The sequence below is a fragment of the Aquarana catesbeiana genome, linkage group LG05, assembly GCF_042186555.1.
Source record: "Aquarana catesbeiana isolate 2022-GZ linkage group LG05, ASM4218655v1, whole genome shotgun sequence".
Taxonomy (NCBI): Eukaryota; Metazoa; Chordata; class Amphibia; order Anura; family Ranidae; genus Aquarana; species Aquarana catesbeiana.
In genome coordinates this window covers 430,514,826-430,527,043 of record NC_133328.1, presented here as the reverse complement: position 1 = coordinate 430,527,043, position 12,218 = coordinate 430,514,826, and the positions used below count along the sequence as shown (strand labels likewise).

Genomic DNA, 12,218 nt, shown 5'->3' with positions numbered 1-12,218 from the left:
GGCAATGAAGCAGAAAATGGTCCATAGTCTCCTCCTCACCTGCACGCTCCTCCCGAGGACAGCTACGATCCACCCCACTGCGGAATTTCAAATTGTCCCTAACATAGAGCCTCCCATGGAAGCACAACCAGGCCAGATCCCTGAATTTAGGGGGTACTCTGTCCAAATTAATAAGTCTTAACCCTGCCCTCAAAACTGGGCCTGGGCAATCCCTTAAGGCCAGTGGGTCATGAAAGACTTCGCTCAAGACTCGACTCATAAGGACTTTCCTCGGAACCGATCTGAGATCTTCAGCCGACAATCGCCACTGCCGTAGTAACTTCAGGCACGGAGCGACATAGGCTGGTAGCTGACCACGATGACCCCTGAGATTCTTCACTTGGCCACCTTCTTCCCAAAGTCGTAGAAAAGGCCTAAACCAAGATCTAAATATGCCTGCCCATCCAGGAGGTTCCACTGCAAGCATATTACCAATATTAAACTTGAGAAAAAGCAGTGAAAAGAAAAGAACTGGGTTGACCATACCTAAGCCACCCTCCCTCCTGGATAGATAGGTGACATTCCTCTTGATGGGGTTCAGTCTGTTCCCCCACAACATCTGGAAGAACACACTACTGACCCTAGCATAGAGAGACACTGGCAAGATGCAGACAAAGCTGACATACAAGAAGATCGGAATCAGGTAAGTCTTAATCAGATCAACCCTTTCCCTCATAGATAACTTCCATCTCTTCCAGCTGACCACCTTAGTATTGGCAATTTCCAGTCTGCCTTCCCAGTTTTTGAGGCCATAATCGCCAGGTCCAAATTCAATGCCTAAAATCTTAATTCTTTCCTGGGGCACTGGAAAGGTGTCCGGGAGATCAAACCCCTCACCTTCCTTTCCCATCCAGAAAACTTCACTCTTTTCCTGATTGATCTTGGAGCCTGATGCTTCAGAATACCGTGATGTCAGAGAGACCACCTCCTCTGCTTCATCCGCCCCAGTGACAATCACCGACACATCGTCCGCATAGGCAACAACCCTCAAAGGCGGCTCACCCGGAAGCCCCACTGGCACCCCACACAACATGCCGCTCTCTAGTCTCCTGATGAAGGGGTCGATTGCAAACACATAGAGCAGGGGACTCAGGGGACAACCCTGGCGCACCCCGGAGCCAACCTCAAAGGACTGCCCAACCCAACCATTAACAAGAGGAAAGCTCTCTGCCCCCTCATACAAGACTTTTAACCAATCGACAAAACCACCCGGCAGACCGTACTTACTAAGGAGCAACCACAGGTACTCATGGTTAACACGATCAAAAGCCTTTGCCTGATCCAATGTCAGCAAATACTTTCCCCAGCCTGCAGCCCTGCACCGCTCCAAGGCCTCCCGGACAGCTAAAACTGCTGTGAAGGTGCACCTACCCTGGACCGAACAGTGCTGATGGCGAGAAAGCAAAGACTCTGCTACTGACGATAGGCGCCAGAAAATGATCTTTGCCAGTATCTTTCTATCGACATTAAGAAGGCTGATGGGGCGCCAATTCTCAACCATCGAAGGATCTTTACCCTTTGAAAGAAGAATCACAGCTGAGTGCCTCATGGAAGAGGGAAGTACCCCCTCAGCAAGGCAACTGTTAAAAACCTCTACCAAATGTGGGGCCAGAATAGACTTAAAAGCTTTGTTAAACTCAGCCGTCAAGCCATCCGGTCCAGGTGACTTTTTGATGGCAAGCTGTTCAATTGCCCTTATCACCTCTTCAACTGTGATCTCCTCTGTCAAATTCATCAATGGGACATCTTCATCATTTAGACCTGGAGTAGAGTCCAAAAAGCTTTCCATCTTGTCACGGTCAAGCTCTTTCCTCCCAAGAAGGTCAGCATAAAAGGACCTCACGACCTCCAGAATCCCTGACCTGGACTTTGTCAAGGAACCTGTACTGTCCTTAAGGCCAACGACCGTTTTAACAGCTACACCTTGTTTGCAGTTCTGGTAAGGGTCAGGCGAGTGGTACTTCCCATAGTCCCTCTCCAGAACCAAAGAGGCATGCCGGTCATATTGACACTTCCTGAGAAGGAGTTTCACTTCGGAGATTGTCCCAGGATCTCCTCCTCTCGAGACAAGAATATCCAGCTTCCTCCGTAAACGTTGGTAGGTCATGTATTTATTAAACTGCTTTCTATTGGCTAGGCCCCTGAAGAATCCAGCAATCCTCTTTTTGGTCAGCTCCCACCACTCAGCCTTGCTGCTACAAAAGTCCAGGATGGTCACCTGTGCCTGAAAGAATTCCTCAAAGGATTGTCTAACATGTTCTTCCTTGAGTAGAGTCGAATTCAATCTCCAGATGCCCTTGCCCCTCTGAGGGGCGTCTGAAGCATTCAGGACCACAGATAGCATACAGTGATCAGAGAACTCTACTGCCTGCACCACTGGGGGTGAGAAAGCAGAGGTCTCCTTCAAAAAAAACCTATCTATTCTACTCTGACTATTACCTCGATGAAAGGTGAACCCAGTGTCATCCGGGAGGTGCTTAATGTGCACATCCACAAGACCAGCATCCCTAACCATACTATTTAAAAAAACGCTATCATATCCCAGCCTGTCCTTGAAGTCCTTCCTGTCCTTGGGCCTAGTTACTGTATTAAAGTCACCTCCAAAGACCACTTGCCGGGATGTAAAAAGAAATGGCTTGATCCTTGTAAAAAGGCATTTCCTGTCCCACTTTGTGTGCGGTCCATAAACATTAATTAGGCGCAGGTCCTGCCCTCCCACAAGGACGTCTAAGACCATACATCTCCCAATCTCCACCTCAATAACCCGCCGGACAGTTACCATGCCGGTTTTAAACAACACCGCCACACCGCCGTAAGGCTCGGCCGCAAGAGACCAGTAAGATGGACCATACCTCCACTCTCTCTTGGCCATATGAATATCTGCCAAGGAGGTGAGCCTAGTCTCTTGCAAAAATAAAATTTCAGCATCTAATTGGCTGAACAAAAAGAAGGCCATAGAACGAGCTCTTACTGACTTAATGCTGGCGACATTTATTGTCACCACTTTTAACGGAGGGGGAACCGCCATTTGGGTTATTGGGTGGTTTGCTTCTTAGCTCCCCTCTGCTGCTCATCACCAGAAGCCTCTCTCTTTCTTGAGGCCGCCTCAAACTCCATTTCAGAATCAGAACTTCGCTCCGAAGAAGCTCCAGATGAGGAAATATCCCACGTAGAGGACCTATGACAGTTGGGGACAGGCACTGGAGCCCGTTCCATCCTCACCGCCTGCTTCTTCCGCTTCCCAACCTTCCTTCTCTCCTCCAGGTACTGCAGGTCAGCTTCAGAGATGCCCTCATCTCTTATTTTTGTCTTTGATGTCTTTACAGAAGACTTCTTTACAGAGGAAGAAGCAACCTTTTTAGTACATGCTACCACTCCTGGTGGGGGGGGGGGTGCTCCCTTTGAGTCAGACTTAGGAGGGGTAGACTCCTGGGGGGGAACTGACTCAGGGGGCACAGACTTGGAAGGTTCTGACACAAGAGGAGGGGATACAGTAGGCGGGGGGGGACACAGAGACAGATACAGAAGGAATACTTACAGACACAGGAGGGGTGGCCACAGGAACTGGAGAGGGATCCTGAACAGGACCAGGGGAGTCAGTCACCGCAGAGGAGGATGGTACACCAGGGGCCTCACCCTTCATCCTGTCCAGCCTTGACAAGTCATCTAGTACCTCCTTTGCCATATTGTGCCAGGCTTCAGGACATCTGCTATAGGGGTGGCCAAGGCGCAGGCACAGGTTGCACCTGATCATCTCGGGGCAGTCCTTGGCCATATGACCCTGACCCCGACACACTGAACATATCAAGGCCGAACAGGAGCTCAAATGTCCCTTTTCTCCACAGCGGTGACACAGCTTCGGCTGACCAGGGTAGAAAATAGTCATCCTATCCCTCCCTATAAAAGCTGAGGAGGGCAGGTGACGGACAACATTCCCATTCCCTGGCCAACCTGACTGTAACCGACCAACCCCCAGTCCAGATGTTACGTTCATCAAGTATTTTATCGAGCTTAGTCAATACCTCACCATAATTCTTTAACCAGACCTCTAAATCTCGAGCAGGAACACTCTCATTAGTGAGGATAATTGTGATTTTTTTCACTGTAGACCTTTGTGAAACCGCAACTGGGGCCAGACCTTCCCATTCGGGTCCTGACCTGCACCGAGCCTCATATCGCTCCCAGAACAGGTCAAGACCCTCTGGCCTGGTGAAACTAATAGTATATTCCCGGCTCCCAGCAACATGTATTAGGGCATACAGATCGTTTGCCCCAAAACCCATCTCCAAAATCATGTCCACCACTGCACGCGTGCTGGAGGGATTGCACCACCTTCCCATTTAAGAATCACTACATTTCGTCTCGGACCCCCAGCAGAAGCCAGAGACCCAAGACCAGATCCTGGGGTGCTCAAAGTGGTAGGCCGCAGGGGGAAAACCCGCTTGGGGGCGGAGCCACCAGGAGCAGAGCGTACCACCTGAGCAAATGTAAGTTTATCAGGGCCAAGGCCCCACACTGATGTCACATTAGTCTGTACATTACAATTATTATTGTTATCTGCTTGAACAGAGTTGGTAGGACTGTCCATCACACTTGTACTGGGATAATTTTTATCAGTCACGCACACATTCACATTCCCATCAGGAATAGTCACAGTTTCTGATGCAATACCAGCTGTCTCCTGAAGCCGTGCTGTAGAGTCCTCAGCAGCTGTGGGGCAAACAGCTTTAGACTCAGCTAAAGGGGGGTTAATTGGTTCTGCTGAATGTTGCAGTTCCTCTGCAGGAATGTCATTTTTTAAATGCATATTTTGCTGCACTGCAGCATCAGCAGGCACAGCATTGCTACACATGGGATTAGCAGCCTGATTGTCACTGGGCACATTGTCAGTATCAGTCACAGTGTTCACAAAAACAGTTTTATGCACCACATGGGGCTTGACAGGCTTTACCTTGTCAGGCATATTATCAGTAATGTCCTCCTCGTGAAACACCAACTGATCCTCCCGCAAAGGAGACTCCATTGCCTGGATGGCCCTGAGCATGCCTCCTGAGTTCTGGGAAGGCATGGGGCTGCTTACCTCTCCCTGAGGGGGCAGGGGGTCTGAACTGGGGGTCTCCTCCTCCACCTCCATTTTTGTCATCCTGGCAAACCTTCTGTCATTGCAGAATTTTTCCTTAAAGGGCCCATCTCTGCCTTCCATCATAGACACAATGGTTTCTTGGTGTTCAACCCGGACCTTGGCCAGTTGGATCTCCGGATCCATGGACCCACGTTTCTGGCTATGCAAGCCCTCACGCTGTCTTCTCAAGCGCTTCAGCTCCGCTCTGAGCTTGTACAGCTTGTCTCTGTCCTTATTCAGGACCTTAATCCCGGCCACCACTCGCTCCCGAATGGCCTTGGAACCTTCATCCTCACCAGGGGTAGAGAGATCCCCAGCCATAGCTTGTACAGGGGCAGGCATGTTACCTGATGGCCCAGGGGATGGCTGCGAGCTTCCAGCAGGAGAGACCCCGCTGGCCTCCATGGCTTCCCCAGAAAGGGGCCAGGAGGGCTGGGAGAGATTTCACCACCACTCCCCTCTCACACGGATCAGCTTCAGAGAGACCTTCCTCCTGACACACCTGTGCTCCAATGATGGGTGGGGCACTATTCCTCCCACTGACACTGACCATGGGGCACTATTCCTCCCACTGACACTGACGATGAGGCACTATTACTCCCACTGACACTGACCATGGGGCACTATTCCTGGGCTATTTGCCCAGGGGAAGAGGGCATAGAGGAAGAGAGAGGGCGGCGGATCATCACAGGAGAAGAGAGCTTGGAGGAAGAGGAGAGCTGGCCTGGATCACAGAGTGGGGATAGCCCGCTGTGACAGCTTACATTTGAATTGCGGTCACAAACACAGCCCCGCCTCCTGACCCAGCGCCTGTGACAGACAGAACGCTGGTCCAATGGCGGTGTGGAACATGTTCTGTCTGCCACAGGTGCTGGGTAAAGGGTGGGGCTGTGTGTGACCGTGAACAGAGGCAATTCAATTGCACTAGGTTCCCCGTATCCAATTTGCATAGGTGTGAACCCAGCCTTAGACAATGCCTCAGCTGAGTGGCTCTCTACCTGAAAGCCATCTCATGGTTGGCTGATCCTGCTATCACAGGACCAACCAACAATTTACCTCATAGAGGTCAGCAAGGATACAGTCAACCATAGTATTTCATTCACACCATCTGGCCCTTTATAACACGTATGTGCTGGTGTGGTGCGATGTGAGATTGTGATGTTTACTTTTTTTCAACTTTGAGGCTGGGCTCACAGCAGGAGGTTCAGTGTGTACTTGTTCACCATTTCAGGTCCAATTTCAGTCCGAATTTGTGCCTGAATACGGACCAGAAGATGCACAGGACTCCTGTGCAATTCGCCCCTCAGTTGTCCCGGAGATGTGTGAACTGGCTCCATAGAGAGCCGATCACAACCTCCTGACATGCGAATTGGATGAAGGTAAACCCACATCCAATTTGCTATAGTGTGAACCCAGCCTGAAGTGTCTCAAAATAACAATTCATTTAACTCCATGCACAACGATACGCTGTGACACGATTTGGTGAGGTGCCATGCATTACGCTGCATAAAAATGCAGACATGCTATCCTTTTAAAGCAGCACTACGGTTGTAAGAAGGCACATAGAGGACAATGGTCTGAGCCTGCGCTGATCTATGGAGAACAACCTAGCTCAGGGAACATGGTGTGAATGAGCCCTGACTCTCCATCTCCCCTTCAACCACACCATATGGGCTTGTTTACACTTGCTGTTTGAAGTGTGATCCACATTTGGATTACTCTTCAGAAAGTAACAGACAGGTATATAAGAGGAAATTTTATCACCTCCTCACTGCCTGTTTTAGCCATACCTCCCAACTTTTTGGGCTTGGAATGAGGGACACCTATCAGCAAAATTATGCAGGCATAGGACACACCCCTTGCCACGCCCCCTTAAAAGGAGACTTGTACAAAAGAACACGATTGGTTAACCCCCCTGGCGGTATTCCCGAGTCTGGCTCGGGGTGGATTTTACATACCAAAAGCGGTATCCCCGAGCCAGACTCGGGCTTGCATCGCAGGATCCAGGAAGAGATTACTTACCTTGTCCCCTGGTTCCTGCGATGTCTCCCCGCTGTGATCGGCGAGCCGCTGTGTCTCGCTCGATTCACAGTGCCGAGCTCCGTTCCCTGCGAGCGTTGCGACGCACGGGGACGGAGTTCGGCGGTAAATTCAAAAGTGAAACACACAGTACAGATACAGCATACTGTAATCTTACAGATTACAGTACTGTATCAAATAACTACACATCCCCTTTGTCCCTAGTGGTCTGCCCAGTGTCCTGCATGCAGTTTTATATATATAAAACTGTTCTTTCTGCCAGGAAACTGGAGATTGTCCATAGCAACCAAAACTGTCCCTTTACATCAAAAGTGGTTTTAGACCAGCTAGAAAAAAGCGATAATAAATTATAATCACTTGCAGAATTGAGCGATAGTGATTTGTGGGGAGATCCGTCATCAAACACTAAAAGTAATAAAAGCTAAAATTCTGCAACTGTGCAAATTTCAGTGTTTTTGATTTGATTACATTATTATATAATTTTTATTATTATTATATTATTATGTGTTTTAATTATTTATAGTTATTTATTATATTATAATTTTTTATTTCGTTTTTCAAACTTTATCATACCCGGGATGTCTACTAGACTCTTGTTTGGACAGATTTAAGTGAACTATTCCTAAGAATTACAGGCCTACAATATGAAACGCCATATTTCTGTGCAAAATAATTGTACCGCTTTCAGCACCTAAAATCTGAAATAATCATACTGCCAGGGAGGTTAAACCCACAAGTGCTTTTTTACCACTACTATTCCTTCATATTGGCTTTTGGAATTTACAAATGCAGCGATTTAGAAATCAGATGAAAGGTTTAGCACTGAAAACACTTTTTGATAGATAAAAAGTGCATTGTATATACAATTACATAGATCAGACCAAAATGAGGGACAAATGAGGAGGACAGAGGGACATTGCTCCAAATCAGGGACAGTCCCTCGTAATCAGGGACAGTTGGGAGCTATGGTTTTAGCTAGGGATGCACCGAAATTTCGGCCACCGAAACATTCCGGCCGAAAATGGCCCTTTCGGCAAAAAGCCGAAAGAGAATTTTTGCTGATACTGGCACCGAAAATGGGGCAGGGCCTGGGTGGGGGCGCCTAGTGCCGCCTATCAGGGGGGCGAGCCGCTGCTGCCGCCTGTTTGATTACAGCGCCGGGAACATCACAGCTTTCATTTCAATAGCTGTGTGTTCCCCACTGCGCGCCGTCACATACAGCCCCTCCCCCTTGTCTGGGCACTTTGATAGACAGATCACCCATTGAATCCTGGGACGGGTGATCTGTCTATCAAAGTTCCCCGGACAAGGGGGAGGGGCTGTATGTGAGGGCGCGCAGCGGGGAACACACAGCTATTGAAATGAAAACTGATGTTCCCGGCGCTGTAATAAAACAGGCGGCGGCTCTCCTCTCTCTTCACTGGCTGCAATGGGGACACTGGCTGGCTGCATCTGACGGGCTTGAATCACTTGATCGCTTGTATCATGTCCCCAGTCTCTGACCATCTCCTGTACCATCTCTGCAGTCTCTGACCATCTCCTGTACCATGTCCCCAGTCTCTGACCATCTCCTGTACCATGTCCCCAGTCTCTGACCATCTCCTGTACCATGTCCCCAGTCTCTGACCATCTCCTGTACCATGTCCCCAGTCTCTGACCATCTCCTGTACCATGTCCCCAGTCTCTGACCATCTCCTGTACCATGTCCCCAGTCTCTGACCATCTCTTGTACCATGTCCCCAGTCTCTGACCATCTCTTGTACCATGTCCCCAGTCTCTGACCATCTCTTGTACCATGTCCCCAGTCTCTGACCATCTCTTGTACCATGTCCCCAGTCTCTGACCATCTCTTGTACCATGTCCCCAGTCTCTGACCATCTCTTGTACCATGTCCCCAGTCTCTGACCATCTCTTGTACCATGTCCCCAGTCTCTGACCATCTCCTGTACCATGTCCCCAGTCTCTGACCATCTCCTGTACCATGTCCCCAGTCTCTGACCATCTCCTGTACCATGTCCCCAGTCTCTGACCATCTCCTGTACCATGTCCCCAGTCTCTGACCATCTCCTGTACCATGTCCCCAGTCTCTGACCATCTCCTGTATAAAAATATTTTTAAGAACAGTCATTTTCGGTATCAGTGTTGTTTCGGTATCGGTTTTCGGGATCAAGGAAGATTTATTTTCGGTATTGGTTTCGGCACCAAAAAACCCATTCGGTGCATCCCTAGTTTTAGCCCCTTAAATTCTGGAAAAGCATGCACATTGTGTTCAGATACAGGGCAGCCCCATTCACTTGGCAGGGGGGGGGGGGGGGGTACAAATCCTGCTGCGGCTGTGAAGCAAAGCATCACAGGCCATGATGTGTGTGCCACTGCCTTAGGAGCGGTTGAGGGGCATTAAAAACATGACTCAACCACAGGGTTTTACCACCCCTCAATTGCAAGCAGCCTAAAGAAGTAGAATTACAAACTTCACCATTTAGAATGACACTATCAATTCATGATATTTAGGACATCACGGCTTTGTATGCAATAGTAAAAAAAAAAAAAAAAAAAAAAAACACACATACTTTAATGTGTTCAATTAAAACTTCCTTCTGATTAAAACAAAAACCACCCCACACACGAGAATTAGACAAATTAAACAGACGCCTCTATAGATACACACAGCCATCAATGCACACACATACACACCATCCTCCTCTCCTGTAAACCCGGAAGAGCCCTCACAGGTTCCCCATCATGTGAGCTCTGATCCCTCCACACACCGCCACCTAGTGGTCAGTCCGAGGAGACTCATGAACAGGCCACACTCGGGATAATTGGATTCAAAACAAGACTTGGACACCTTTGTAAAGAAAATAAAAATAAACAAGACTCGGACAAACTTCGGACAACCGGCTATAACAACAGGAAAAGTTCTGAACATATTAAGAATCACAAACCCGGCGCCCGCATACGTCCCATGCTTCCCTCACCTGAATGTGTACCGCTCTGTTCCCCGGTAACCACTGGAGACCAGGACCGAAGGGGGAGGAGCGCCTCTATCTCACCTGACTCTTTGCTGCCGCTTGGTGGCCGCACGCTGTAACACCATGAGAGAGCGAAGCCCTTGCTGTCAGTTATAGAACATGCCGGGGCTTTCATCCACACACTGCTTGACAAATAATCAATTCTTAATATGTAATAATCATAAGAATTCAGGAAACATTTATGGAGCCTGTACTTTATTACTGATTGCTAGCTCTTTGGACAATCTACCACTATTCTGCCTTTTATTCTGCTTATTCTTTTTTTGTCTATTTTTTTGGTTGTTGTTTGAGGTCAGTGATCACTTTTAACTGCTGTCCCCTCCATAGCAAACTTTTTTTTTTTTTTACAAGTCTTTCCTTTAAAAAGTAGGCTTTTGTTTCAGGGTGGGTATTGTTGGGGTATTCATTTATTTTGGAAGTATATTGATTTTTATTTTATGTTGGTAGGGCTTTTCTTTTAAAATTAAATTGGGTTGTTGTTGCAAGGGTTGTAATTAGGAGTTTATTTCTTTTGTGATTTTTTTTTCTGTATAAGGTTTTTATTTAATTTTTTTTTTTACTTTTCTATTTTAGGTTGACAAGGTCTTTTTTGAACTTTGGGGTGCTTAACCACTTCAGCCTCCGGAAGAATTTACCCTTTTAATGACCAGGCCATTTTTTGCGATACGTCACTGCGTCATTTTAACTGACAATTGCGCGGTCTTATGGCGTTGTACCCAAACAAAATTGATGTCCTTTTTTTCCCACAAATAGAGCTTTCTTTTGGTGGTATTTGATCACCTCTGCAGTTTTTATTTTTTGCACTATGAAACAAAAAAGAGCGACAATTTTGAAAAAGAAAATAATAATTTTTTACTTTCTGCTATAAAACATTTCCAATAAAGAAAAAAAAAATTATATATATATATATATATATATATATATATATATATATATATATATATATATATATATATATATATATATATATATATAAACAAATTTCTTCATCAGTTTAGGCCAATATGTATTCTGCTACATATTTTTTGTAAAAAAATACCAATAAGCGTATATTGATTGGTTTGTGCAAAAGGTATAGCGTCTACAAAATAGGGAATAGATTTATGGCATTTTTATTTTTTATTCTTTTACTAGTAATGGTGGCGACCAGTGATTTTTAGCAGGACTGCGACATTTCGGTGGACAGATCGGACACCTAACAGACATTTTTGACACCTTTTTGGGAACCAGTGACATTACTACAGTGATCAGTGCTAAAAATATTCACTGTTATTGTACTAATGACACTGGCAGGGAAGGGCCAGCTATGATTAAGCACCAGTGAGAGCAGTGTGAAACGCGTTAGCAGTTTGCAGTTCTAATTTGTTTTTGGACAGACTGTATCTACAATATAAGAAACAGCTATTTTTGTAGTGCGGCTATCTGGATCTTTATTTGCTCACTGCCAGGGAAGGGGTTACCGTAGGGGTGATCAAGGGGTTAACTGTGTTCCCTCACTGTGTGGTCTAACTGTAAGGGGGAAGGGCTCACTGGGACAACACACAGATCTGTCTTCCTGCATAGCAGAAAGACAGGATATGTGTGATCTCCCCAATCAGAACAGAGATTTGCCTTGTTTACACAGGCAGATCCTCGTTCTGTCACTGCGGGGAACGATCGCGGGTGGCAATTTGCATGTCAGGAGATTGTGACCGGCTCTCTATGGAGCCGGTTCACACATCTCAAGGACGACTCCAGAGCTAATTGCATATGGTCCTGTGCATCTTCTGGTCAGTTTCAGGTCAGAATTCAGACAAAAATTCAGATGGAAGTTGGACCTGAAACGGTGAACAGGGACACACCGGACACCTGCTGTGAGCTGCTCCATGCTGCAGTATGAACCCAGCCTTAAACCGATCCCTAGTATGTGTATGTGTGTGATTTAGGGACTTTAGATTGTAAGCTCCATGAGGACAGGTACTGATGTGAATGTACAATGTATATGT

General features: G+C 47.1%; 1 protein-coding gene across 2 annotated transcripts in view; it reads right to left on the bottom strand.

Moving 5' to 3' along the window:
• The window catches only part of FBXO15 (F-box protein 15), a 304,133-nt gene extending 293,009 nt beyond the window's left edge, over positions 1 to 11,124 (bottom strand). Inside the window, exon 1 of one of the 2 annotated variants that reach the window (XM_073631257.1) lies at positions 10,180 to 11,124. The gene's annotated coding sequence lies outside the window, so the exon portion shown is untranslated. Of the gene's footprint in view, positions 1 to 9,895; positions 10,084 to 10,179 lie in introns of those variants that run through there. The other variant, XM_073631258.1, reaches the window with a different exon arrangement.
• Between the last annotated feature and the right edge of the window lie 1,094 nt (positions 11,125 to 12,218).